Below are 27843 nucleotides of genomic sequence, written 5' to 3'. Positions count from 1 at the left end.
AAACATCCTTTTGGCTGAGGTGGAATCCCAGGGCTTCTCCAGGGCTAAGTCTGACTGGTTAACATGTATGTGGGATGGAAACATGGAGGACATCACTTCTGGATCTTCATGACCACGTACGTATACTGTTACAATGTACGTATCATTCGTTACACGGGTTCTCTTTCCCACCTTCCATCTCAGAAATTTTCTTGTTCCCGTTTCCAAAAACAGAAAGCGTACACGTCACCCATCACATCTTACAGAGCATTGACTCTGCGTATACAAATCCCTGGACTCTCCCAAGCAATAATAAAGTAATATCCTGAGGTACATAAAATTTTTTCCTACAGACAGTGGTTTCTGAAGCCTTGCTTTGAAAACGTCAAAGGAGGACCTAACAGCTCTGGGGGATTAATCATTCAAAATAATTTTGAGTCTTGCACATGGTGCCGGCCTCAGGCTGTTTGAACAATTTAACCCAAAACATGGATATCCAACCAAATCATACAATTTGTATCAGCTGTATGAATGACAAAATTAAAAAAGAATCGAATGCTCTGTTTTCTCAGTTTGGCCACGTGATAGATATTGTGGCTTTAAAGACCATGGAGATAAGGGGACAAGCCTTTGTTATATTTGAAGAACTGGGCTCAACCACGAAAGCCTTGAGACAATTACAGGGATTTCCACTTTATGGTAATGCAATAGGAATCTAATATGAAGAAACAGATTCTGATGTAATATCTAAAATGTGTGGCACTTTTGATGACAAAGAAAAGAAAAAAGGCAAAACTGTGGAATAAATAGCAATGACTGCAAATAAAAAGCCTGGTCAGGGAACATCAAATTCTGCTGATACCCAAGGAAATGCAGCACCAAATCCTCAGGTCCCTGATTACCCTCCAAAGTGTATTTTATTCCTTAATAATTTACCAGAAGAGACTAATGAGATGATGGAATCCATACTGTTTAATCAGTTTCCTGGTTTTAAGGAAGTGCATTTGGTACCTGGGAGGCATGATTTTGCATTTGTTGAATCTGAAAATGATGGACAGGCTGGAGCTGCCAGGGATGCTTTACAAGGATTTAAGATCACACTGTCCTGTGGTATGAAGATCGCCTATGCCAAGAAACAGCATTTGGGATAGTTGTCTTTAAAGGGCTTGGTATTACTTATAGTGTTTGTTTGATAACATTTAGTCAGGCCATTTTAATAGTTGGGGGTGAGGGGAAGTAAGTGAAATTTTTGTTCAGGTTTTAAAAAAATGACCTAGTCTTCCTTTAGCCTTAGTGAACTATGAAATATGAAGGCCTTAATTTTGCACAATAAAATTCATTTATTGGCCCACTGTCCTATCATTAAATCGTTATACTAGCCTGGAACACATCGTAAGGTACATAGAACTGTAATAGAATGCCTTCCTAGTATTTTGGAGCACCTAATGGTAGAAAAACTTGCACCATTTTAATAAAAGCAAAGGAGAATTAGATCAAGTCCTTGATGAGATTTTCAGTAACGTTATTTTTTATGCATATGAAGTGCTATCCTAAAGTTCATTTTGTTTTGTTTTAATGAGTCTCATATTAATGGTAAAAATGATTGTCCTGAGTGTTAGAAGAAAATAATACCTGGGCAGTATCTAAATTTTATCTTCACATTCTTCACATAAATGAGCATAGTATTTTGCTGTCCGTAAGCATTTCACAAATCTTTTCATTCAGTTTTTAATTGAATAAAGGCCATTTAGGAGTAACTGTACTTATTATTTTCTGGGAAAACAGAAGTAATGCTATCTTCAAACTTCACATTGTATGTTCTCACCCTCTTGTGGCAGGATTGTTCCTAAGGAATACCTACGTGGTTATCTTACCTCTATTGAAAGACCTCCAAGGAAAAGATTTTACAATCCACAATCTTTTTTTAAGACAATATGCTGAATTACGAAGGGTTGCCAATCCTGAACTTGCTACCTTTTGATAATTCTTAAACACCAATATTCAAATATATTCTTTAGTGTTTGATTTACACCTAAGGCTATTGATTCAGTCCCCTGCTAGTAAAACCATGGGTATCTTTAGAAGTGGACAATTTTCTGCATAGATATTATATATTAAAGTGACAATGACCATTTTTCATATTCCTGTTTTAATATTTCCTTGAACAAAACTTTTCCTTATCACTTAGAATTTTTACTATATACTATGGACAGACTACTTTGAGATTTATGTAGATAATTATCACATCAGTCTTTTGCATACATATTGAGGAAAAAGCAAAATTTTATTCCCAAAATTTTCCACATTTAGAGTCTCACTCTTATGAAGAACATTTTTAACCTGGTTCTCAAGTTTGTGTACTTTAGTGAGCTTTAACAGTGAATTACTAGAAAAAGGACCATGCTCTTGGATGTTACAGTAATGCCAGTTGCTACTAAATTTTCAAACTGTCTAAAAAAATAATAATTTTGAGTGATCTGAATAGATCACAATGTCATTTTTGGCCCATATCTCAGAGGAATCCAAAGATCGAGTGACATCGCTACCACAGGTTATTCTGGCATCTGCACAATTATGTGACAAGTATTTTGAGAGTTTACATGTATAAGATGAAAAATGTGGAGATCAAAATGGCAGCGTGAGGTGAGCCTCTGGAAATCTCACCTGCATTTTACAACAAATTGAACAACTATAACTCCACAAAGGACACCCTGTGCAGCAGACAGGCAAGACAAAGAGGCTCACTACTGAATTCACCTAAAGGTGGGCAAATTTCGTGAGCAGGGGAAGCAAGAAGGGAGAAGGGTGGAGACGGGGAGGCGTGGGCACAGGACGCAGACCTAGCTCGGTGCTCCGAGCTCACTGCATCCCAGAACTACTGCAGCTGCTGGAGAGGGAGGCACGTGGACTGCTAGGGCTCCGCTTATGACCCACAGGGCTGAGGGGACAGCATATAACACGGCTGAACCCAGCGCTCATGGCAGAGACCTCAGAGCAAAGACTGAGGGAAGAAGGCTGAAAACGGTGGTTTAAGCCCTCACTGTAGCAGAGAACAGAAGCCTTAGGCACTGAGACTAGCTGCTCCCTTCCTACACCCCCAGAGCTAACCTCTCCCCCACCTGCCCAGTGCTAGAAGCAGAACAGTAGCAGTGTCAGATCAAAAGAACAGAATATTTGCAGCTCTGAGAACTGTGGTCCACAAACATGGATTCACAGCCCACCTAGTTCCGGCAAAGGGGAGGGAGCTGTGGAGGCGGGACCAGCTGTAGTGGTGGTCACCGCCATTGCACTGAGCCACCTCTCACAACCCACCCTGCCCCTGGCCCCACCTATCTGGGCGGATCCCTGCAGGAGTAAACAGAACTGCTGAAACATACAGGCTCTGAATCTGGTACAGGAAGAGCTTTGGAACTTCTAAAGCTCTTCACATCCCCACACGGACGCGGTGCCCTATGACCCAGGCAAACTGTTAACAGAGGAGAAGCCTGCCTTCCAGGGAATCCAGCCATCATGTGAGAAGATGGAATAGTGCAGAGAAAACATAACACTGCAGTGTGAGAGAGAAAAAAAGGCTGCCGTCGGAGAGAAAATAAAACATTCTACCAACATGCACTGGAAAACAAAAGAAAGACCTCTTTCTGTCAAGCTGTTGCAGAACCCTCATCTGTAGATGTCTAGGAAGAGAAACAATAAATCATTAATTGCCATGAATAACCAAAGCGACAAGACAGCCCAGAAAGAAAGTGAAAAGTCTCCAGAAAATGAACTTAAAGATATGGAAATATGTGACTTAAATGACAGAGAATTCAACATTGCAGTTCTGAAGAAACTCAAAGAGATGCAAGAAAACATAGACAGACAGTTTAGTGAACTCAGAAACACAATCAAAGAACAACATGAACATTTTACTAAAGAGATTGAAATTTTAAAAAAGAACCAAATAGAATTTCTGGAGATTAAGAACTCAATAGAAGAAATTAAGAATGAAATAACCAGCTTAGGTAGTAGAGTTGAGCAGATGGAGGAAATAATCAGTGATATCGAAGATAGAAACCTGGAAATGACACGGATGGAAGAAGAAAGAGACTTGAGACTTAAAAGAAATGAAAGAACTCTATAAGAACTTTCTGACTCCATCAGAAAGAGCAATATAAGAATAACAGGCATACCAGAAGGAGAAGAAAGAGAGAAGGGAACAGAGAATATATTCAAACAAGTAGTCGATGAGAATTTCCCAAACTTGTGGAAAGAACTGGATCCTCGAATCCAACAAGCAGATGACCTCAACCCCAACAGGACTTCTCCAAGGCACATTGTGTTGAAGTTGTCAAAAATTAATGACAAAGAATCCTCAAGACAGCCAGGAAAAAGAAGATGGTAACCTACAAAGGAAAGCCCATTAGATTATCATCAGATTTTTTTTTTTAGCAGAAACTCTACAAGCCAGGAGGGAGTGGAACCAAATATTCAAATTATTGAAAGAGAGAAATTATGAGCCAAGAATAATATACCAGCAAAGATATCCTTTAGATATGAAGGAGGAATACAGACCTTTCCCGATATACAGAAGCTGAGGGAATTTTCTAATACACGACCTGCAATACAAGAAATCCTAAAGGAGGCTATTCGAACACCATCAACAGGGACAATTTGTGGCAACCAAAACATAAAAAGGGAGGAGTAAAGGCCTGAACCAGAATATGGGAATGGAGAAAGTAAGCGTGCTGAAGAAAATAGAATACTCTAAATATCAAACTTTCTTTTACATAAATTAAGGGTAACCACTCAAAAAAGACCCAGAACTGAAATATATACTGTAATAAAAGAAGAAACAGAGGGAAACATCATAGAATACCACCACACAGAAATAATAGACAACAACAAAAAGGCAAAGAAACAATGGAGACACAGCCTTACCAGAAAACTAAAGATAGAATGACAGGAAATCCTCACATATCAATAATCACCCTAAATGTAAATGGACTGAACTCACAAATAAAAAGGCAAAGAATAACAGATTGGATCAAAGAACAAAACCCAACCATATGCTGTCTCCAAGAGACACATCTCAGCTACAAGGACAAGCATAGACTCAAAGTGAAAGGGTGGAAATTGACACCCCAAGCAAATGATATCCAGAGAAAATCAGGTGTAGCCATACTGATATCAGATGAAACAGACTTCAGGGTGAAAAAGGTAACAAGAGACAAAGATGGACATTTCATAATGGTAAAGGGGACTATACAACAAGAAGACATAACAGTCATCAATACTTATGCCTCCAATCAGGGAGCACCAAAATATACCAAGCAACCACTAACAGAACTAAAGGGAGAACTTAACCGAAACACAATTATACTAGGGGACTTAAATACATCATTGACAACTATGGATAGATCATCCAAACAGAAAATAGATAATAAAATGGCAGCCCTGAATGACACATTAGATGAAATGGACATAATTGACATTTATAGAGCACTTCATCCTAAAACATCAGACTATACATTTTTTTCTAGTGTACATGGAACATTCTCAAGGATAGACCATACATTGGAACATAAAATTAACTTCAGCAAGTTTGAGAAGCGTGAAATCATACCAAGCATATTTCTGATCGTAAGGCTTTGAAATTGGATATCAACTGCAAAAAGAAAGCAGGAAAAACCGCAAATATCATTAAAACATTATTCAGTGAATTTTTTCCAACTACATATAAATGGAGATTTACCACACACATGGTGCATGAATGTCTTTATAACATATCGGAATCACAAAATGTGAATCTAAAATACATCAGTGTAAATAGAACACTACTTTAAAATTACAATGCCCCATGTTACATCAGCCTGATCAGCAGTACAGGAAGTAAACTATGTGTGCTCTCAGGAAACCCCTCATACTGAGTATAAAATTGCAGTCTAGTGGAATAAACTGTATGAACGGACCGTTTTAGTGGTTGTAGTGATTTGTTAACGTACCATGTCTTGTGCCTCAAGGCAAATTGCATTCACTTTTTAACCTAGCAGATCCGTTGCCACATTGAAAGGCTGTAGTCAACTTCAGGAGCTTCCCAATCATCCTGAATATGCAAAGAAATTTTAGAATGTAATGGGACAAAATTAAAAGTAAATATTTCAAAATGTGTGGAACGTAGCTCCCCTTCTTCAGCATCTAAATTTGTGTAATTAATAATGAATAAACAGTTATTCTCTAACTGCTGGAAAGAATGGATGACTTTCCTGTCTTCCCAGAAAATTAAACCTCTCCATGGATAAAAGGTTTTTTTTTTCCCCGAAGTTGAGAACCTTAGTATTATGACACTAGCTTCTTGATCGGGGTTTGGGGACAGGCTTGGTGTTTTCAAGAAAGGAATCACAAAATTTAATGCTTAAAAATAAAGTCTGTGGGCTGGCCTGGTGGCTCAGGTGGTTAGAGCTCCATGCTCCTAACTCCGAAGGCTGCCGGTTCGATTCCCACATGGGTCAGTGGGCTCTCAACCACAAGGTTGTCAGTTCGATTCCTCGAATCCCGCAAGGGATGGTCGGCTGTGCCCCCTGCAACTAAGATTGAACACGGCACTTTGAGCTGAGCTGCCGCTGAGTTCCCAGATGGCACTGTTCCCCAATAAAGTCCTGTTCCCCTTCCCCAATAAAATCTAAAAAAACCCCAAAAACTAAAAAAAATAAAGTCTGTTACCGCATACTCAAATGCAAACAACAACAACAACAACAACAAAAACAACAAACAAACCCACAAATACATGGAGATGAAACTTTTAAAGAATGACCAGGTCAAAGAAGAAATTAGAGGAGAGATCAAAAGATACATAGAAACAAATGACAATGAAATACATCCTACCAAAATTTTGGGGATGCAGTGAAAGCAGTTTTAAGAGGGAAATTTATATCATTACAGGCCTATCTCAAGAAACAAGAAAAATCCCAAGTAAATAACCTCACGTTACACCTTAAAGAACTAGAAAAAGAAGGACAAATGAAACCTAAGGTCAGCAAAAGAAAGGAAATAATAAATATCAGAGCAGAACTAAAAGAAATAGAGAACAAAAAGACAATATAAAAAATTAACGTGACAAAGAACTGGTTCTTTGAAAAGATTAACAAAATTGACAAACCCTTGGCTAGACTCACTAAGATAAAAAGAAGGAAGACACTAATAAACAAAATCAGAAACAAAAGAGGGGAACTCACCACGGATGCCACAGAAATACAAAGCATCATCCAAGAATACTATGAAGGACTATATGCCATAAAATTCAATAACCTAGAAGAAATGGACAAGTTCTTAAAAACATATAGCCTTACAAGGCTGAACCATGAAGAACTGGAAAATCTAAACAGACCGATCACCGGTAACAAAATTGAATCAGTCATCCAAAACCTTCCGAAAAGCAAAAGTCCGGGACCAGATGGCTTCACTAGTGAATTCTACCAAACCTTCAAAGAGGATCTAATACCAATCCTGCTCAAACTCTTCCAAAAACTTGAAGAAGAGACAGTACTCCCTAACTCATTTCATGAGGCCAACATTACCCTGATACCAAAACCTGGTAAGGACAACACAAAAAAGGGAAACTACAGACCAATGTCTCTGATGAATACAGATGCAAAAATCCTAAACAAAATTCTAGCAAATCGAATGCAACAATGCATTAAAAAGATTATTCATCACGACCAGGTGGGGTTCATCCCCGGGGCACAAGAATGGTTCAACATCCGCAAATCCATCAATGTGATAAATCACATAAACAAAATAAAGGACAAAAATCATATGATTATATCAATTGATGCAGAAAAACCATTTAACAAAATACAACATCCATTTATGATTAAAACACTTAATAAAATAGGTATAGAAGGAAAATACCTTAACATAATAAAGGCCATATATGACAAACCCTCAGGTAATCTCATAATTAACGGTGAAAAACTGAAGCCCTTTGCTCCACATTCAGGAACACGACAGGCCTGTCCCCTATCACCTCTGCTTTTCAACATAGTGTTGGAAGTCCTCGCCAGAGCCATCAGGCAAGAGAAAGAAAAAAAAGGCATCCAAATTGGGAATGAAAGAGTTAAATTTTCATCTTTGCAGATGACATGATGCTATATAGAGAAAACCCTAAAGACTCCACCAAAAAGCTATTAGAAACAATCAACGAATACAGTCAAGTTGCTGGCTACAATATCAACGTACAAAAACCCATTGCATTCCCATATACTAACAATGCAATCTCAGAAAAAGAAATAATAATAATAAAAAAAACACAATTCGTTTTGCACTTGCAGCAAAAAGAATACAATACCTAGGAATAAACTTAACCAAGGATGTGAAAGACCTATATGCTGAAAACTACAAGACTTTTTAAAAGAAATTGAAGAAGACACAAAGAAATGGAAAGACATTCCGTGTTCGTGGATCGGAAGAATCAACATAGTTGAAATGACCATATTACCCAAAGCAATATACAGATTTAATGCAATCCCCATCAAAATCTCAATGGCATTTTTTAGAGAAATAGAACAAAAAATCACCAGATTTGTTTGGAACCACAAAGGACCCTGAATAGCCAAAGCAATCTTAAGAAAAAAGAACAATGCTGGAGGTATCTCACTCTCTGACTTTAGCTTGTACTACAGGGCTACAATTATCAAAACAGCATGGTTTTGGCAGAAAAACAGACATATAGACCAATAGAATAGAATTGAGAACACAGAAATAAAACCACATAAACATGGATAGATAATTTTTGACAAAGAAGCAGAAAACATACAATGGAGAAAATACAAGAAATGGTGCTGGCAGAATTGGAAAGCCACATGCAAAAGAAAGAAACTGGACTGCTATCTGTCACCATGTACCAAAATTAATTCAAAATGGATCAAAGACTTAAGCATAAGACCTGACAAAATAAACTGCATAGAAGAAAACATAGGTACTAAATTTATGGACCTTGGGTTCAAAGAGAATTTTCTGAATTTGACTCCAAAGGCAAGGGAAGTAAAAGCTAAAATAAACGAATGGGACTATATGAAACTTAAAAGCTTCTGCACAGCAAAAGAAACCATCGACAAAATAAAGAGGCCACCAACTGAATGGGAGAAGATTTTTGCAAACAGTGCCTCCGATAAGGGGCTAATATCCAGAATATACAAGGAACTCATGCAACTCAACAACAAAAAAACAAACAACCCAATTGAAAAATGGGCAGAGGACTTGAAGAGATATTTCTCCAAAGAGGACATACAAATGGCAAATAGACATATGAAAAAATGCTCAACATCACTAATCATAAGAGAAATGCAAATCAAAACCACAATGAGATATCACCTCACCCCAGTCAGAATGGCTATCATCAACAAGACAAATAGTAACAAGCGTTGGAGAGGCTGTGGAGAAAAAGGAACCCTCATACACTGTTGGTGGGAATGCAGACTGGTGCAGCCGTTATGGAAGGCAGTGTGGAGGTTCCTCAAAAAATTACGAATAGAATTGCCATATGACCCAGCAATCCCTCTCCTGGGGATCTACCCAAAGAATCTGAAAACATTTATACATAAAGACACGTGTGCGCCAATATTCATTGCAGCTTTGTTTACGGTGGCCAAGACATGGAAACAACCAAAATGTCCTTCGATAGATGAATGGATAAAGAAGTTGTGGTATATATACACAATGGAATACTATTTGGCGGTAAGAAAAGATGATATAGGAACATTTGTGACAACATGGATAGATCTGGAGAGTGTAATGCTGAGCGAAATAAGTCAGACAGAAAAAGCAGGGAACCATGTGATTTCACTGATATGTGGTATATAAACCAAAAACAACAAAAGAACAAGACAAACAAATGAGAAACAGAAACTCACAGACACAGACAATAGTTTAGTGGTTGCCAGAGGGTAAGGGGGGTGGGGGTTGAGAGATGAGGGTAAGGGGGATCAAATATATGGTGATGGAAGGAGAACTGACTCTGGGTGATGAACACACAATGGGATTTATAGATGATGTAATACAGAATTGTACACCTGAAATCTATGTAATTTTACTAACAATTGTCACCCCAATAAATTTAATAAAATAAAACAAAACATAAAACTAAAGAGAGCTCTAGGACCAGACGCTAGAGTGTCCTTCCCCCTGGAATACTCATCACCCAACACCTCACACTCTCTCACTCACCTCCTTCACATCTGGGCTGAAACGTTACATCTTCAGTGAGCCATTTCCTGTCCATCCTAATTAAAACCACACTCCCACCCTTTTTCCTCTCCTTATTTTTCTCTGTGGTCTTTATCACCTCCTAAAGTACTTTTTAATTTACCTCTTTTTTTGGTTCATAATTTCTCTGCCTGTGATCAAATATAAGCATCCCAAGGGTAGGAATTTTTGTCTGTTTTCCTCTTTGATGTATCCCAATGCCAAAAGCAGTGCTTGACACAAACGCATGTCAAACAGGAAGTTTATGAGGGAATGACTGCGATTGTAAGAACTGGTCACGGGAGGACACACTCAAAGGATGGTCAATGAGAGAAACGGCTTCCTGGGAAGTCGGGGTCAGAGATGGTGAGGAAGCAGCAATGGAATTGAAGAGAAGATGGATTCCAGAGTCCAGATTCTGGAAAAGAACCATCAGCCATGAAATGGAAGCTCCAGCATGACCTGACTTATATTGTGTCATATATTTATGCTCTGGGTACAGAGATGACTGTGGAATGTGAGGGAGGCAGATGGACCCGAAGCTCTGCGTGCGGGAAGCATGTGAGTGATTCCCTTCCATTGGGGAGCAAAGCCTTGTCTATAGGGGACCCAACAATCCCAGTGACCCTGAGCTCAACGCAATAGGGCTCCCAGAAGGACTTGTGTGCCGCTAAGGGTCAAGATTGTATGAGGCTTATGATAAAGGAAGGAAACCATAATCATGGAATCTTACCTAACAGCGCACGAGGGATAGAGAAGTGGTAGATCTGAGGGTGTGAAAGGGATGAAGCAGGTGTGTATGGGTCCTGTTCATTGATTAGCACAAAATGACCACACTCATGGGAACACAGACAAACAAGTGTTTTTCCTGAGGTTTGGGGTTATGGGCACAGAGGGGTATAGTAAGTAACTTTGTAATGAAAGATTTTAGCAATCCAGTTGAGGATATAGATCCAATCTTAGGATGCAGACAAGATTCATCCCTGCCCTGCCTGAGCCCCCTTTCTCGCTGGCTGTTCCCCTCCCTGCACACTCGGGCCAGGGACACAGACAGCCCGGCCATGGTGAGCAGAGCTCAGCATGGACACAAGGACTGAAGGACATGTGGGAACTTGAGATTGTCGCAGCCACCAGGACCTTGGGCCTGAGCAAGGCAGAGATCGTCCCGGAAGATGGGGTGAGAGGGGAGAAAAATCACTTTCCAGAGAAGGGTCGATGTTGGGCTACAGGTGGTGAGGAGCAGCGTGCTGCTCAGAGTCTGCAGTCCTGCACCGTGAGCTCTTCATGAATAATGGGTGTGAGTGTGTGTGCGTGTGTGCGAGCACACGCGTGTGTGGTGTGAGTCTCTCTAAAGCCTCCATTTTCATCAGATCACAAGAAAAGAACTTTAGGTTTGCAGATACTTTATTGAAATGAAAATGTATTTGAGGTTTCAACAATTGTCTTGCAGTTTGCAGATCAAAAGACAAAAAAAGAAATATAAGTCGTGGTTTCTAACGATAGACACTCCGTTCTGATCATTCTCTGTAGTCGTCTGAGCCGAAGGTTTGTGGAAATTTAATAGTCAGCACACCAGATACTGCGAAATACTGCTTGCTGGAAAACAAAACAGAGACGTCACCTACATTCCAATTCCTCATGAGAGGAAAATATGGAAAAGCAAACATTTCTTCTCATTGTTTTCCTGGATTTGTCTAAACACATCTGACATTCAAGAAAGATAGTGCTGGAAATAAAATCAGAATTGTCTCCTCATTTATTCTATTTTCAAGAGACATTAATCGATGCCTAAGAGGTGCTTGTATTTCCTGGTCTCCCCCACCCCCATCCTCAGGGGTCCCTGTAATAATTCTATCTGCATGTTTTCTGTTCTTTGAAATAACACATCTAACAAAATTATGCCGTGTGAACCATTTTCAGTATCTCAGCTCAAATACAAGGACGTGTGACATTTTTGAGTTCTTTCATGATCGTACATGTTAGAAATACAGAAAACAGTCTGGTGCCTCCACCATGTCCTTTGTGGGACACAAAATGTCAGAGATGTGTACACTGGCTGATTTGTCTAATCTAGGGTTTTAAAGAAAATATTCCTACCATCTTTAATCGCAGGGGTTGTTCAGTTTTTAAAAAATGTAATTATGGTAAATACACGTAACACAAATATTACCATTTTCACCACTTTCCATATATAGACAGTAGTGTTAAGAATATCCCCTTCACAGTTCAACCAGACCCAGGGCATTTGCATCTTGCTAAAGTGCAAGTCCATACCCGTTAAACACTCCCAATTTCCTCACCACCCAGCCCCTGGAATCCATTACTCTGCCTTCTGTTTCTAAGACATTGGCTACTCTAGAAAACTGATGGAAGTGGATTCATGCTATATTTGTCATTTTGTAACTGGCTTGTTTTTTTATACTGTTTTCAATGTTCTTCCATGTTGCACCCGGTTCCGAATCTTTTTAGTGACGTACACTTATATGTTTGTGATATGGCAATGCTTTTAAATTGTCTGCCCTGGGGTGTGTTAAATGTTAAATTAGGATATGGAATACATGCAAGGTAAATACTAAATAAATCGTTTATTATTAGACAGATTATCTCGTTGTTAAACTACTGATTTTGTTTTTAACAATTCCCTCACCGTGGTGAGTTCATACCCACGATCTGCACGACTCTTTAATTATTGGTCAGAAAGTGAAGTTTTTACACTAACACACTCTCATTGCTTGAAAGTGCACTTTTGAATGTGTTGGAAAGATGTGTGGAATAATCCTTAAAATGAGTTTTCTGGAATCAATCGAAAAGTCTTTAAAAAGTTTGACTATTTGATCTATGAACAAGAGGAATTAATTTTTCTGAACACTCTTACAAGTGATGGAAGGTCTTCTTAATAATCAGATATTATCTGAGCTGAGGGTTCGGGGAACCTTTGCCCAAGCGTTTCCCCCCTTCTTTGTCCTTTTCATTTATCACTCACTAAGGATTCCACAAAGTGAACAGACAGAGCAGCACTGAACTTGGACGGCTTTCTTGGTGTCACAGTGTCATTCACACTCACCAACAATGAAAGTCGGGGAAATAAAACATAGTTAACCCTTGCTCTGGCATAATTAGTGACAAATGTAGAGGCTGCTTGTCCCTGTCCAGTGGATTCAAAACACTTAAAGAAGAAATCGAAATTACCAGCATCACATAAATGTTGTTCACATTTTCGCTGTCCTGCTCGAGCAAACATTGCTTCAGTTGGGTGGCGGCATGTTCCTCTTCTGCACCATGTATGAACTCTGCATAATCCCTGATGTAGCGTTCAGTGCTCACGTCACTGGAAAGAGTGTCATTTAGCACTTCCTCAAGGAGCTTGCAGCCAGAACCTGGGATGAAAGCATGCAAAAGTCGGCTCACTTACAGAGGTATGAATTCCTTTATGGGCACAGCTAGGGTGTTTGTCATCTTACATCCCAGGAGAGCCGCTTGGAAGCTCGAAAATATTATGGAAAGGAGCCAGATTCTATTGTTATTCCTTTTACAAAAACACAGATTCAAGGCCTGATGCAGTTTACTAACAGTTTTCCTGTTGCATTTGCCATGATTGGAACTCCTAAAAAACTTAAAACAGATAATGGCTCAGGTTATACCAGCAAAAAATTTGCTCTATTTTGCCAGCAATTTTCGATCAATCATGTTACTGGCATTCCTTACAATCCCCAAGGACAAGGGATTGTTGAGCGTACTCATGGTACATTAAAAGTTAATTTGCAAAAAATAAAAAAGGGGGAGTTATATCCCCTGACGCCTCATAATTATTTGTCTCATTCTCTCTTTATTCAAAATTTTTTGACCTTGGATGCCCATGTCAAGAGTGCTGCAGAGCGCTTTTGGCATCCTTCTACTGTCCCTCAGGCTTTGGTCAAATGGAAAGATCCACTTACGGGCTCTTGGCAAGGCCCAGATCCAGTCCTCATATGGGGACGAGGACATGTATGTGTTTTTCCACAGGATGCAGAAGGCCCTCGGTGGCTGCCAGAAAGATTGGTGCGACATGTGGACCCTCAGCCCATTGATGATGCTACTGATGCTTTGCCAAGCGGAATCTGACCAGACGTATTGGGCCTATGTACCTGATCCACCAATCCTCCACCTCGCTGTGTGGGACGGTCCTGAGATTCCAGTTTATGTTAATGATACTCAGGCTTTAGAATTGCCCTCTGATGGACACATAAAACAACAACTAGAAAAGAATTTTACTTATAATGGTACAGGAACAAGTTTGCCTATTTGTATTGCAAATAATAGGTCAACATCTTGGTGCTTGCGTAGTTCTCCTGTCACTATGCACATTAATGACTCTTTAGTTGGAAGGACTGTTCGTCTTAACATGCTAGGTGATTGGTCAGGAGGACGCAGAATGAATCTGCCCATCCCTCCATCACATCCATCTTACAATAAAAGATTGAAATTAAATATTGAGACTGTCCCATGGAGAGACTATCCTGGCAATGATCCTGTTCGTTATGACATTCCTGGAACAGGCAGATACATCATTAACTGGTCAAGAAGTAACCAGTCAGGATGGGCCCGAGAACTGACTTCTGGACTTTGGAATTCTGATACACAGTATCAGCAAAATTCATTATGGAGACTTATGGGAGTAATAGGTGAAGTTGTTCAAATAGTTGAGTTCTGTAAATCAGGCACTCCCTGCAGTCATGTGAGTGTCTTGAAAGATGGGACTAGAGATTGGACTACTGTTGCTAAGACTGTTAATCTATCTGCTTGTGTTCCTTCTTCTTATGCGCTGTTGATTGGAAATGTTAATGTACACTTTATAGGAAACCAATTTAGTGTATCCTGTAGTAATTGTTCTTTAGCAAATTGTATTTCTTGGGTACCATCAGGAACTCATGTTATGATACTTAAACAGCCATCTTTTGTTATGCTTCCTGTTAATATTTCTGGACCTTGGTATGCTGAAAGAAGTTTGCAGGTTTTTAAAGAAATAGAGTATGCTTTGAGTAGGTTTATTGGGCTTCTGTGTCTGTTTGGTTCTGTGCCTACTCCCCATCCTCATTAGATGTTTCATCAGCAGGATGTTAGACTTACGAGCTGACATCCATCAGCTTGAGCTTAAGACAAGTCTTAAGACTCTCACCCCTGTGCATTTATGAGGGACGGATTAGTCAATGACGGGTAAATACTTGGGAGCCGCTTCAACACCTAAGACAGGGCTTGTATGATAAAATATGAGTACCAATGACGGGTAAGTTGAGGCAGGCGTCCTGAGATGCCTAAGACAGGCGCCGTCACCTCGCCATCCTGACTGGATGGATTTTGTTCATATAAAATAAAAAAGGGGGAGATGTGGGGAGCCATGGTTACAGGAAACTCTGAGCTTTGCAGAATGGCTCGGTTTATGCTACCTGTTTCCTCCCCCTGAGGCAATTGTCTCTGCCTGCACCTGAGGGGAGCTTGAGCTTGTAAGCTGCTGAGGAATTTGGTGGGAGCGGCCCATTCCCAGACACAGAAGGCTGATGCCTATCAGGGCAATTGATAAGATAATTACTTGTGAGTTTCGGTGAATTTTGTATCCTCTATGTGAAAGCTAAAGAGTTTACATTTGTTATGTTAATACATACTTGCACGTGCTCAAACTGCTTATATGGGAGCAGTAAAATAAACTTAGTGTCTTCAGGATCACTGAAGTCCGCGATCGCCATCATATGTGAGAGTGTCTTTTATTCATTCCCACTCCCCCATTCGGGAACCCACCGACTCGTGACGGCTGGCCCGTCACAAGAGAGTCTGAGAAAAGAGTCAATGATTAATTCCCTGCGAACGCATTATTCTCCATCTGGATATTTTGGGATTCACTTCTTGACATCATTCAGCTGGAGCTTAAGTTGCCAAGGCCAATACTGATTTACGAAGAAGCGAGAAATAGAGAAGAAGGTCATGTTCTTATGGGTGTCCCCTCACCCAGCTGACCATTGCTGGGCACTTCATTCCAAGGCATGTGAAGGACTTTAGTAATGAAAGAGACATGAACGGGATTTCATGAGAACTCTGCCTGGTGCCTCAGTTGTTACGGACGGGCCCTGGCACACTGGGCCCTTCACAGCCTCTTATTCAGGAAAGAAAATCCCACCTGATGTCCATGAGCGCACAGTAAAGTGTGTGTCTCTTTACCTCCATGTTTTCTGCAAAGCACATGAGGACCATTCTCAGGTGAATCATATAAAATAACTCTGCTCACAAAACTCCTGTAAAAGCATCATTTGCAAGAGCAAATGGAAGAAACCAAAAGGTGAGAATGCCTGTATTGCTGGGCTGATTTTTTCCTCCTCCCAGAAGGCACTTTGACTCAGGCCCCCAAATTCAGTTCACAAACTTGAGCAGTAAAGTAGCCTTCAGTGTCAGTGTGTGTGTCATTTAGTGCTCACCCTCTGTGACAAACCAGACAAAATAGACTTGTAGGTGGAGGTGAATTCTTCACAGATTTTACCGTGAATACTCTTGTCTTGGGTAGAGATAAATGTCAGCTAGGAGAGAATTACATTTGGCCTGTTGTCAGGCTTGTAGAAGACCTGAGGTGAATTCTCACTAATATTTTGCTCATCTGAGGCCTTGCCACCCTTAATAAAAGTGGTAACGCTCAGTGAGACCCATTTTTTCTCAGTGATTCATGCATTGACAAAAAGCATATAAAAGAGTTGTGCAAATGAAATGATCCTTGAGTTTCCATTAATAGTGAGTCGTATACATCAGCCCCACGTTATTTGGGGACAAGATACCCTACATTTCTTCTGTTTCACTCATTCTGTAAACCTGGTTCTGCCCTGCGCTCCTGGGCTGTTGGCACATTAACCTCATGCATGTGGTTTGGACCTGAACCTCTTCTTCCTTAAGATCAGGCCAAAGCCCACAAATTGGGTGGGGAGGTGCTTTCCCTGGCCAGAGACTTCAGGAAAAGCCGAGGTCTTGGGGACATCTTGATGTCCGTCGTTCACGGTTTCCAGGCCATTCCAAGCACAGGCGTCTCCCATGCCTGGGGCCACACTGGTGTGGAGATTTCACTGCTATGTCCCTTTGCACAATGGAAATCATCCTGTGGATGTCGTGAGGCCTGAATGAGTTACAGTGAAGAAGGTCTCAGAACAGGGCTGGGCACAGAGTAGGTGCTCTGAACATGTCAGCTCCAGCCAGTCATTTATAACCTGAGAAAGGTGTTCTGATAAACCTTAAGGCCTTCTGGGACCATTATAGACCACTGAAAACTCTGCTTCTACTTCACAGTCTCTAAAAGGCCTGGAGATATCATGTCGAGACATGAAGTCCTTGAGGCTTGAGTCCCTTGTCCCCGCTTGCACTCCATTCTTGGTTACTGTCTTTCTTAACCCTGCGCTGCCCTTCTCGCTTCCCACAGCTCTTGTCGTGCAGGACGCACCATCTCAGTACTTAATTCCCAGTGAACACAGTATTCTCCATCTGGATTATTTGGGACTCACTTCTTTCCGTCATTCAGCTGGAGCTTAAGTTGCCAAGGACAATACTGATTTAGGAAGAAGCTAGAAATAGAGAAGGTTATGTTCTTATGTGTGTCCCATCACCAGGTGATCGTTGATAGCCATCTTCGTTCCAAAGGCAAGTGAAGGACCTTAGTATTGAAACAGACGACTGTCACTTTGAATGGGATTTCATGAGGACTCTACCTGGTGCCTCAGTCATTATGGACCAGCCCTGGCTCCTGCTGACACATTGGGCCATTCACAGCCTCTTTTTCGGGAAACAAAAACCCACCTCATGTCCATGAGCCCACAGTTATGTGTGTGTCTCTTTACCTCCATGTTTTCTGCAAAGCACATGAGGACCATTCTCAGACGAATCTGATACAATAACTCTGCTCACAAAGGCTCATGTAAAAGCATCGTTTACAAAAGCAAATGGAAGAAACCAAAAGGTGAGAATGCCTGTATTGCTGGGCTGATTTCTTCCTTCTCCCAGAAGGCACTTTGACTCAGGTCCCCAAATTCAGTTCAGAAACCAGAGCAGTGAAGTAGCCTTTGGTGTCAGTGTGTGTGACATTTCTTGATCACCCTCTGTGACAAACCAGATAAAATAGATTTGGACGAGGAGGTGAATTCTTCACAGATTTTACCGTGAACACCCTTGTCTCGGGTAGAGATAAATGTGAGGTAGGAGAGAATTACTTTTGGTCTGTCCTCTGGTTCAAGCAAGACCTGAGATAAACTCACACTGATATTTCACTTGTTTGAGGCCTTGCCACCCTTAATACAAGGGGTAACGATCAATGAGAGTCATTTTTTCTCAGTGATTCCTGCATTGGCACAAAACCTATAAAATTCTGAACGTACGATCCTTGAGTTTTCATTAATTGAGTTTTAGTTGTATACAACAGTCCCACAGTATTTGGGGACAAGATACTGTACATTTCTTCCTTTTCACTCATTCTGTAAAACTGGTTCTGCCCTGTGCTCCTGGGTGTTGGCACATTAACCTCATGCATGTGCTTTGGACGTGAACCTCTTCTTCCTTAAGATCAGGCCAAAGCCCACAAATTGGGCAGGGAGGTGCTTTCCCCGGCCAGAGACTTCAGGAAAGGCCGAGGTCTTGGGGACATCTTGATGTCCATCGTTCACGGTATCCAGGCCATTCCAAGCACAGGCGTCTCCCATGCCTGGGGCCACACTGGTGTGGAGATTTCACTGCTGTGTCCCATGCACAATGGCAATCGTCCTATGGATGTCGTGAGGCCTGAATGAGTTACAGTGAGGAATCCTCAGAACAGGGCTGGGCACAGAGTAGGTGCTCCGAACATGTCAGCTCCAGCCAGTCATTTATAACCTGAGAAAGGTGTTCTGATAAACCTTGAAGGACTTCTGGGACCATATAGACCACTGAAAACTCTGCTTCTACTTCACATTCTCTAAAAGGCCTGGAGATACCATGTTCAGACGTGAAGCAGAAGGGCTAAAGTAGGAAACAAAGTACTTTTTTGATCCATGCTTCCTGGATTCTTTTTCTGATCCCTCCCTGAAAGAGTCTTATTGAGATAATTACATATAACTTCTCTCTCGAAATAGTCTCTATACTGTTGGCCTATTAATCTTCCCAATACCCACCTCCAACATGTGTATTTGTTTTCCACATTGAGTAAAACATGAGTGGGAAACAGTGGTAGAGCACTTCTGCGATGAAAGAAAATGGTAATCGCCTCTTTTAATCTTCACAGGAACCCAATGAGCAAGGTGATGATGACATTTATTCACCAAACAGGGCACTTTGGAAGGTGAAAGAGGTCACTACATGGACGGAATGCCAGGACAGCAGCATGAACCAGGTTTCTCCTGAGCAAACTGAGATGTGTGGTCACACCCCCCATTAGGTGGGCATCTCATTTCTCCCCAACTGCAGGCAATGGGACAAGAGAGGTCAAGTAACTTTACACGTCTTACATTTTCACAAAGTGTGCGCTTAAACATTTGATCTTCATACACAAGTGACAGTTCCCATGGTTTATGAGGTCGGTATCTACTCAGTTGCTAAGTTCCCCTCCACTTCCTGCCCACATTTTCTAGCTAACATTTGCCTTCAGTATGTGAACGTTTGGCCACTAGGACCCTTACAGTGACAATATGGGGAAACTGATATTAATGATTTCACTGCTAGAACCATGATTCTCATATGCAGCTCCTTCCTGCAGGTTCTTTCCGAAAGGAAACTATTTTTTAGGCTGATGACCAAAAAGTCACAAAAATGAGTTTGGATGTAGGGAATGAGTGGGCTGTTCAATTTTCTATTCTTCACTTCGGGGAAATTTTCTAGATTTTATTTTTTGGTGACTTTCTTCCCACCACAGTGTCTCTCATTCTAGAATCCTATTAGTTGGACATCCTAGATGGATGCTTTAGCGTACTTTTCTTTTCTTTCTTATTTGTGTCCTTCATCCTTTCCACTGCGCATAAATCACTCTTGTTACACATATTATTTGTTTTCAAACTCCCTTATTATCTTTTCCAGCTGTTATATATTTGAATTTTCCATAGGTGCTTGTACTTGAAGGTTTATTAACCATGAAGAGAATAACAGGTCTTAGTAATGTGAGCTTCTGAAGACCCTGAAGGTGTCCCACGAGAGAAAGAGACTGGCCCAGAGAACTTAGACAGGCCCCAAGAGAGTTTGAGTCAATTTAGAACTTTCTTGACTCCTCTTATCTTCCCATTTTTAACCCCTAATCTCTCAGAAACTATGTTTAGCAGGGAGGAGAGACAGGGAAGTAAGGAGAGAGGGGAAGGAGAAGACTTAATAGTGACCCAATGTGAAGTTTTGATTCGTATCCAGGCCAGGATATACTACTTTCTAAAGGGAGACATTGAACTTCATACCATAGGAATGGAGAGCCATTGAAAGTTGGCTTTAAGTAAGCTTATGACAAATGCGAGCTTTGAATCACATCACTGTATATGAATACAATTCTATGTGCAGTCAGCTATCAATGAAGCACGGGGATAAATAAAGATATTTCAAACGTGCAAATCTTTAAAACTTTCATCTCCAGTGAGCTTTTTCTCAGAAGGTGGCAGAGGATATGCTCCACCCAAAAGAATATTGTCATCCAGAGTAAGATGGATGCAAGAGGACGACATCTGAGGAGGAGAGCCTGCAGAGACAGCAGTTATGTCTGTCCAGGGAAGGCATTAGAAGTCTCAAAGGTAACGTCAAGAGACCCTGCAGAAATCAATCCTTTGTACTTGGTTAACTCAGTTTGTGAGTCTGATCCAGAGTTTCTAAAAAAATTACTGGTATCTTCAACGAAGCAAAACCCAGGAGGCATATCAAACAGAGAGCTTTCTCCACATATAATTTGAGTTTGAGATGTCAACAACTCTGGGAGAGCATGTCCAACGGGGACTGAAGCCCTCCTGCCACTTACAGCCAACTTTCTGCCACCTCTGAGAGAGCTACAGACTGTGGAGTCTTTTAGTGTGTGTTTGATAAAATATATACAATATGATTTTTACTATTTCATTCGTATTTAAGTGTACAATTACTTACATTGAGTACATTCACAATGTTTTACTACTACCCATTTCCAGAAACCATCCCAAGCTGAGACTCTACCCATTAAACCGTAGCCCTTTAACCTCTCTTCCAGCGCCAGTCTTTGGAGTCTTGAATATCTCTCCTCCCACTCTGTGAACATCTCATATAGGAAAATGTCCTGTATGAGATCCTAAGTTTACTAGTTTTATAACAGTGAAACGAATGAATGACCTTCAATTGCCAGGCTTGAAGGGCTATAGAAGTAGCCAGGGAAAGGTCTCCAGGTGACCACCTTGGTGATGCTGGCAGTTGTCCGACCGTCGTGAACAGTCTTGTTCCTGCCTCCACTTCAGTGGTGGCCTCCACAGTCACTGGGTGTCTGCACCCTTAGGAGGCAGAGGTGAGGAAATGGGGACTGCATGGGTTCCACACACAGAGATACCCGTGTATTTGTCCTGGAGTGAGGCTTGGGAAACACTTCCTTTGAAATCTTCCCAGTTGATTGTGACACAGAGCCAGGGTTGAGGAGCAGTGGGTGGGACTTTCTTCATCCCCACATGCAATGGTGGGAACAGTCTTTCACCTTCCGGGGACTAGCAAGGAGAAAGGGAAACAAGGGAAAGAAAACCTGTAAATGTTCCAGTAATGTCCACCCATAGGTGTGCTCAACACGTGTAAATCCTTAAGTGTTTCAGAAATCATAACAATAATTGATAAAATTTGTTCTTCGTTAGTAATGTATTTAATATATTCTCAAAACAACTCTGTGATATGAGTGGTATATCCCAGAAAGTTAAAGTGATAACAGAGGGATGACTGCCTATCTATGTGATTATGTGTGTGTCTCGTAAATCTGTGCATGTTTCTGGGTGTGTCTGTGTGGGTAAAAGTGTGTATCGTTGTGTTTGCCATTGGGTGTAACATACGTCTGTGTATAAAGGTTTATTTTATGGTATGAGAGTCAGGGACGGCTTCATAGGGGACGAGACGTGAAAGGGACCTCACAGATGAGGTTGTCACTGTCCTGTGCAGGGAAGGTTACAGAGGCAAAGGGAGCACCACACATCCTGGTGCACTGGTGTGACCCACATAACAAGTGAGTGAGTGGCACACAGACAACTATGGCTGAGCACAGAATCCTGGTGAGCAGGGAGAAGAGGTCGGAGGGATGCCAGGGACGGGTCGTGCCAGGCCTTGTGTGCGACACCAATGGTGGGCCTGGTCCTCCCAGCGATTCCAGTCTGGGTCTCAGGGGGTTGCAGGAGCTCCTTGTGTGTACCATGCATAGTATGCAAACTGAACGTGCAATGTGTTTCAGAAAATAGGGACCAATTCCAGTGCACATGTTTCCTGATGTGATTAAGAATACACATCTGTTGTAAAAGAATTGGAGACAACCGATAATAGTAGATAACTGTTGTCTTCTATTCTCTCAATCACAGTTTGAAAAAATATCCCTATTATAATTGGAGAATGGGCTTCGGACTAAGAATAAGTCCTCTTGCTTGACACATTCAGAAACACATGACGTCTAGTATTTCCGGGTCACAGGCGTAAGATCGGACTCACATTTGTTTTAGGAGGGTCACCGTGATGTCCATGAGTAGGGGGTGCTGCGGGAAGGGTATCAAGACCCCAGTTGACCCCTTGGGAGACTTTGGCACCCGGCAGGCAGGACTAGGAATGGGCCGTGATGATGGCTGTGTGTGGGGAAAGCACAGGAACCGAGTGGGGCTCTGGAAGTGGACGGGGCAGCACTTAGATGACTCTTAGATGTCAGGAGAGAGATGAGCTGCAATAGGATCATAATAGTCCCCCAAAAGTTATCCTAGTCTGAAACCTGGGAACTTGTCATTTATCTTTCAGGGCAAAGAAAGACTTCGCAGAGGAGATAAAGTTACGGATTTTGAATCAGGGACAGAATCCTGAATGTCTGGTGTCCTCCAAATGCCATCTCATAGATTCTACATGAAGGAGGCCCAGGAGACTTGCACATCCAGAAAGGGGAATGCAATGTCACCTCACGGGGCCCTGATTATAGTAATGTTGGCACAAGACAAGGAATGCCGCCAGCCTTCTAAGCTGGAAGTGCCATGGACAGATTTTCATCTTGACTTTCCAGAGCCAGCGTGGCCATGAGTTTGGCAGACGGTTACAGATTTTCGCCTTTTGTCCTCCCCACTTGGAGAAAATGTGATAGGCCACCTTGTGAGTGGTGCTGTGTTACAGCCGACCTTGGAAACGAGTCCGGGGGCCTGTGATGTATCCAAGTTTTCTGAGTCACCTCCTTTAGCCTGGGTGGGGTCATGGCAGAGGCAATGGTGGGGGGCAGACACTGTGTATTTTGTATTTTTCCTCTGAAGTTAAGTGTGGATTTCTTGAGTGGCGTTGTCCAGACGGCAGCTGGAAGCTTGTTTGTGCATCTTTAGGGACTTGAGGGGTGAAGCAGTGGCCGCGCGGTGCAGGCCGTGAAGAGCAATGTGAGTGTGCAGAGCGACATGAGCTCGCTGGAGGCTGAACCCTGAATTCACTGCAAACTGAGAAGGGACAGAAAACAAGTGACACGGGACCATACTAGGACTGAAGCACAGTGAAGGGGTGAGGACCAGGCAGGTTGTTTGTGGTTATGATGAGGATGGAATAGCAGTGACGCTGCTGACTGGGAACCACGTGACCGGCCAGACAGTGAGGCTGCGGGTATCCCTCAGGTCAGGCCCAGGAGCAGGAACCTTGTGGTTGCTTTCTACCCCTAACAGTCCTTTTCACTCATGGCCCTGCGACTGGGAAATCTGTAAAGTAATGCAGGATGGTCCTGAGGAAATATTGCCTCTTGTGGTCCCTGCACCTCAGGCCTCCATGGGAACCCGGATGCTGGGTCCTGAAATGTACTAGTGACAGCACCCAATGGCCACTTCATAATGAACCCACCCCATCCAGACCAGAGACTATTGGATGATAAACAGACACGCAGAGAAGTGCAGGGCGAGTGATTTATTGAAGCAAGATGTTGAAACCTTTACATTTTCTGGGAAGATCAGGTCATATGGAACGTCAGAGGTCCTTGTGTGTAAGATTCTTTTTCAACCTAGGATTTACATTTGGACACTATTCTAATCTGAAATAGAAGAAGAGAGAACAGGTAGGTCAGTCATGTTGCTCCCGGACATGACACATTTGCACAGGCTGTTGCTCAAAACCAGGATGTGGAAGAAATATTTCAACCAGCAAAGGCATTGGAGGGCCCCAGGCAGGACAGCGGTGCGAGCGGTGAACTCAGATGTCCTGGTCCACTTACAACAAACCATGCGGGTCAGGAAAGAGCCATGTCCACAGCCCGGCAAAGGGACCCCGAGGGACCCAAGAGTAGGACCCAGGATTCTAATGGACGGAGGAGCAGGGTGAAGAGCAGCCCATGATTTGCTTTCTCTGAGTCCCAGGTCCCAGGACTGTGCTTTTTCACTCTGAGGTGGACATGGGGTTGAGAGACCGGGACAGGGGTGAGAGGGGCCTGGGAAGTTCCGCTTTCAGATTTCCAGCCTGGAGGTGTGGAAATTCATCGTGAGGGCAGGTGACCTGAGAAGAGAGATTGTGCCAGACGCTGTGTGCAGCCTAAGTACAGCTCAGCAGGTGTCATGTTCTCATTCACCCTGTGGCCACCGGTCAACCTCTCAGATGTGAGCAGAGAGGCAGGAGCCTCCGCCTCCTGTGCCCTCACGGAGGAGATGCCAACCTCCCTCCTGGCTGTGCACTGAGCAGATACCTCTGTGCAGAAAGAAGAGGGAATTTACCAATATATGGAGAATATGGTGTCTGTCCTCACTGGAGATTTCATCTATGCATTCCTTCGCTTCTAGTGTGGACGATAGAGCTTCCTCTGGTGGATTATATTTCTCAAGAATGCTCTTCAACTCTGATATAGAACCCATTAGGAAGCTTTTCACTGCCACAAGAGCGGACGGACAGGCTCCTGTGTTGACTGGAGCAGACAAAAAAGAAATACAATAGACATAAGCAAAGACTCTTTTCTCCATAGCTCTCTGATGTTGGAACTGGACAGGAACCCCAGGGGTTTTATGAGCTCATCACACAATTGTGCCAATGACCATGCAATCCCTAGAAGTCCTGACTTCCTCAAGGTCACAGAGCAAGCCTCAGAGCAAGAGAGCCCTCGATAACAGTTTGACGTATTTCTATGTCAGTTTTCTTCTTTGCAAAGGACACACACTGCCCTCCACGACTCTCCTATTGTGCTGAAGTTCACTTACCCTAGATTTAAAAAATGACGGTTGGCCTATCAATAGAGTGACATCTTCTGTTGTCTTGGATATTGAGGAAGAAGAGATTTAGTAATCAATCTTTCAAGTGAATGGGAGAATCAGATCTTACCAGAGATCAGAGAAGGGGGAATAAACCTGGAGTGAGATTAGTAAAATGTTGCTCTTTGGAAACTAAATTAAACAATATTATTCTGTCATTGGATGCAGACATAACTACAAAGCTAAAAAATATGTTTGTAAGTGTAAGACATCTGAAGCTTATACACAATACTATGATTGGCTCTAATATTCTGCACCGATGTACAGATTTCTTCAGAGAGGTTGGGAGGTGGGAACTCATAGTTATTATTGACCCTACTGGAGTTGTGCTGAGACCTGAAGTAACCCGTTTTCCTGGTCTGGATTCTCCATCCCTCAGTCTTTGCAACCACCTTAGCCTGCAAAAGACCCAGTCAGGCTCTCATCTGATCGTAATCAGACACACAAGGAGGACGAGGAGGCTCTGAGAGTCAGATGAAAGAGAAAGACTCCAAAAGACGTGGGTCAGGATTGAGGGCATGGAGACACACAAAAGTGTTGTTGGACGGACGGCTAGAGTTAGATCAGAGCGATGGCGATGGAGCCCTAGCGATTGCTCTGGTTCTGCTCCCACTGTGCTCGTGCTCTCAGAGGACGAGCAGGGATTGCGGGTAGAGTGCTGCTCATTGGCAGAGCCCATTGAGATTTATTATTCAGAATCGGAGAATGCTGGCTCTCCTTGAACTGAGAACTAAGACCCTTCACCTCTAACATTTTGTGTGTCTGAAGCTATGAGTCACCAGCTGTGGGCTGACCTGGCACCTAAAAGACCCCGGGCAGGAGAACATCTGATGACTACTGGATAACGACTGGGTACTGACACATAGAGCTGGTCTCTGGACCTACTTAACATTACTCCACTGTCGTAGCTGGTCTTGGTGGTGGCTGTGAAACCCAGTAAGAGGAGACCTGGAGACTAAGCATTGTGTTCAAGGTCACAACGCTGTCAAGTGGCAGAACAGTGATTCACATCCCAATTTAATTCTGTCCTGTGGCTTCTGAGAACATGATCACAGACACGGAGTGAGGCTTCAGATGGAAAACTCTCACATGTGCCTGCAACGCTATTTTTAAAATGAAAGTTCCAGAGTATTGGGAATTGAGTATATGAACCCTGAGCTTTGGGGGACTGGGTCACAAGAGGTGGAAAAAGTTTGAATTGGGATCTGTTCACCCCCTTCCCCAATAAGTCATGTAGTTCAGAGCAGGTAACTTACCAGGGCAGATGCCAGTCTGGTTAGCAATGATACTCACCCTCGTGGCCAGAGGCCAGAATGCAAAAGGCCAGAATGACCAGCAGGACAGGGAAGAACAGCCTCATGGTTTCTTTTGCTTTGAGTTTTCAGCTTTCGCAAAAGATGGGCAATTACAGGAGCTGGACTCAGGAGCCTGGGAGCCCAGGGCTATAAGTACCTAGTGAGCCTCAGTCGTCCTGCCCACAGAGGACGTGGCAGGTCACAAGGCCTGGCGTCCAGCCCTCCCTTCCTCCCTGAGGGCTGATGCCACCATCCATGTCACAACCCCGGTGACAGGTCAAAGCTGGGTGTTGCTGGCACCATGCTCCTCACCTTTGCAGCAAAGCTGAGGTTGTAGCTTTACCAATGTATAGTCAGTGAATTGATGGGAGCCCCCCTGGAATGAAGCTCCTTAACAGAAGCTGAGTGTCCGATAAGCTCATGTTTACTTATCATCGTGAGTGGCACCGTGAAGGATCATCAAATATGCCCGGAATGAATGAATAAATATTAGTGACAAAGCTCTAAATCTGGTTAGTGTACAAACAATCAGTGGTTTCATGTCCCAACAGAAACCAGTGCCAACAGGGAGACTACCTCCGCCAACGCACTTCCTTCTCTAACAGAATGTTTCCAACGACATCAAGAGAGATTTCCTATCAAGTCAGTGCTAATCCGATCAAAAGAAGCCCCTGTTCACTTCCCGTGTCCAATAGGAGGGTCACACGGGTCGTCAGGGACCCAGCAGTAGAAGCGCCCAGCGGGCAGGTCTCAGCCTCCCCGACCATAAGCGGGTGCTCTATGGACAATTCGGGGATGGGGCCATGACAGTTCTGAGGAGAGGCATTAGCAAGTAGCCTGTTACAGGGCAGCGGGCTTGACAACCACTCAGAACAGGCAGAAGTTTGACATGAAGAAATGTTGGGAGGAGGGATCCACGGCAACAGCGTGAGGGACCAGACAGCTTAAGCCACGTGGCTTGTTGGGAACAC

General features: G+C 42.6%; 1 long non-coding RNA gene, 1 other non-coding gene and 1 pseudogene across 2 annotated transcripts; 1 reads left to right on the top strand and 2 right to left on the bottom strand.

Annotated features, from left to right (window-relative positions):
• Positions 1 to 467: 467 nt before the first annotated feature.
• Positions 468 to 1130, top strand: LOC109439624 (U2 small nuclear ribonucleoprotein B''; annotated as a pseudogene).
• A 10453-nt stretch (positions 1131 to 11583) lies between these two features.
• LOC141572474 (uncharacterized) lies at positions 11584 to 13571 on the bottom strand. The gene is made up of 2 exons (XR_012497824.1): positions 13387 to 13571; positions 11584 to 11793 (listed from the first exon to the last, which is right to left on the bottom strand). It is a non-coding gene; the product is annotated as an uncharacterized LOC141572474 (long non-coding RNA).
• Positions 13572 to 24237: 10666 nt separating this feature from the next.
• On the bottom strand, positions 24238 to 27011 carry LOC109439626 (uncharacterized). The gene is made up of 3 exons (XR_012497823.1): positions 26871 to 27011; positions 25050 to 25237; positions 24238 to 24376 (listed from the first exon to the last, which is right to left on the bottom strand). It is a non-coding gene; the product is annotated as an uncharacterized LOC109439626 (transcript).
• Positions 27012 to 27843: the final 832 nt, after the last annotated feature.

The sequence above is a fragment of the Rhinolophus sinicus genome, linkage group LG06, assembly GCF_036562045.2.
Source record: "Rhinolophus sinicus isolate RSC01 linkage group LG06, ASM3656204v1, whole genome shotgun sequence".
NCBI classification, from domain to species: Eukaryota; Metazoa; Chordata; class Mammalia; order Chiroptera; family Rhinolophidae; genus Rhinolophus; species Rhinolophus sinicus.
Note: the sequence above shows the minus strand (reverse complement) of the source record. Positions and strands in the feature narration are given on the sequence as shown.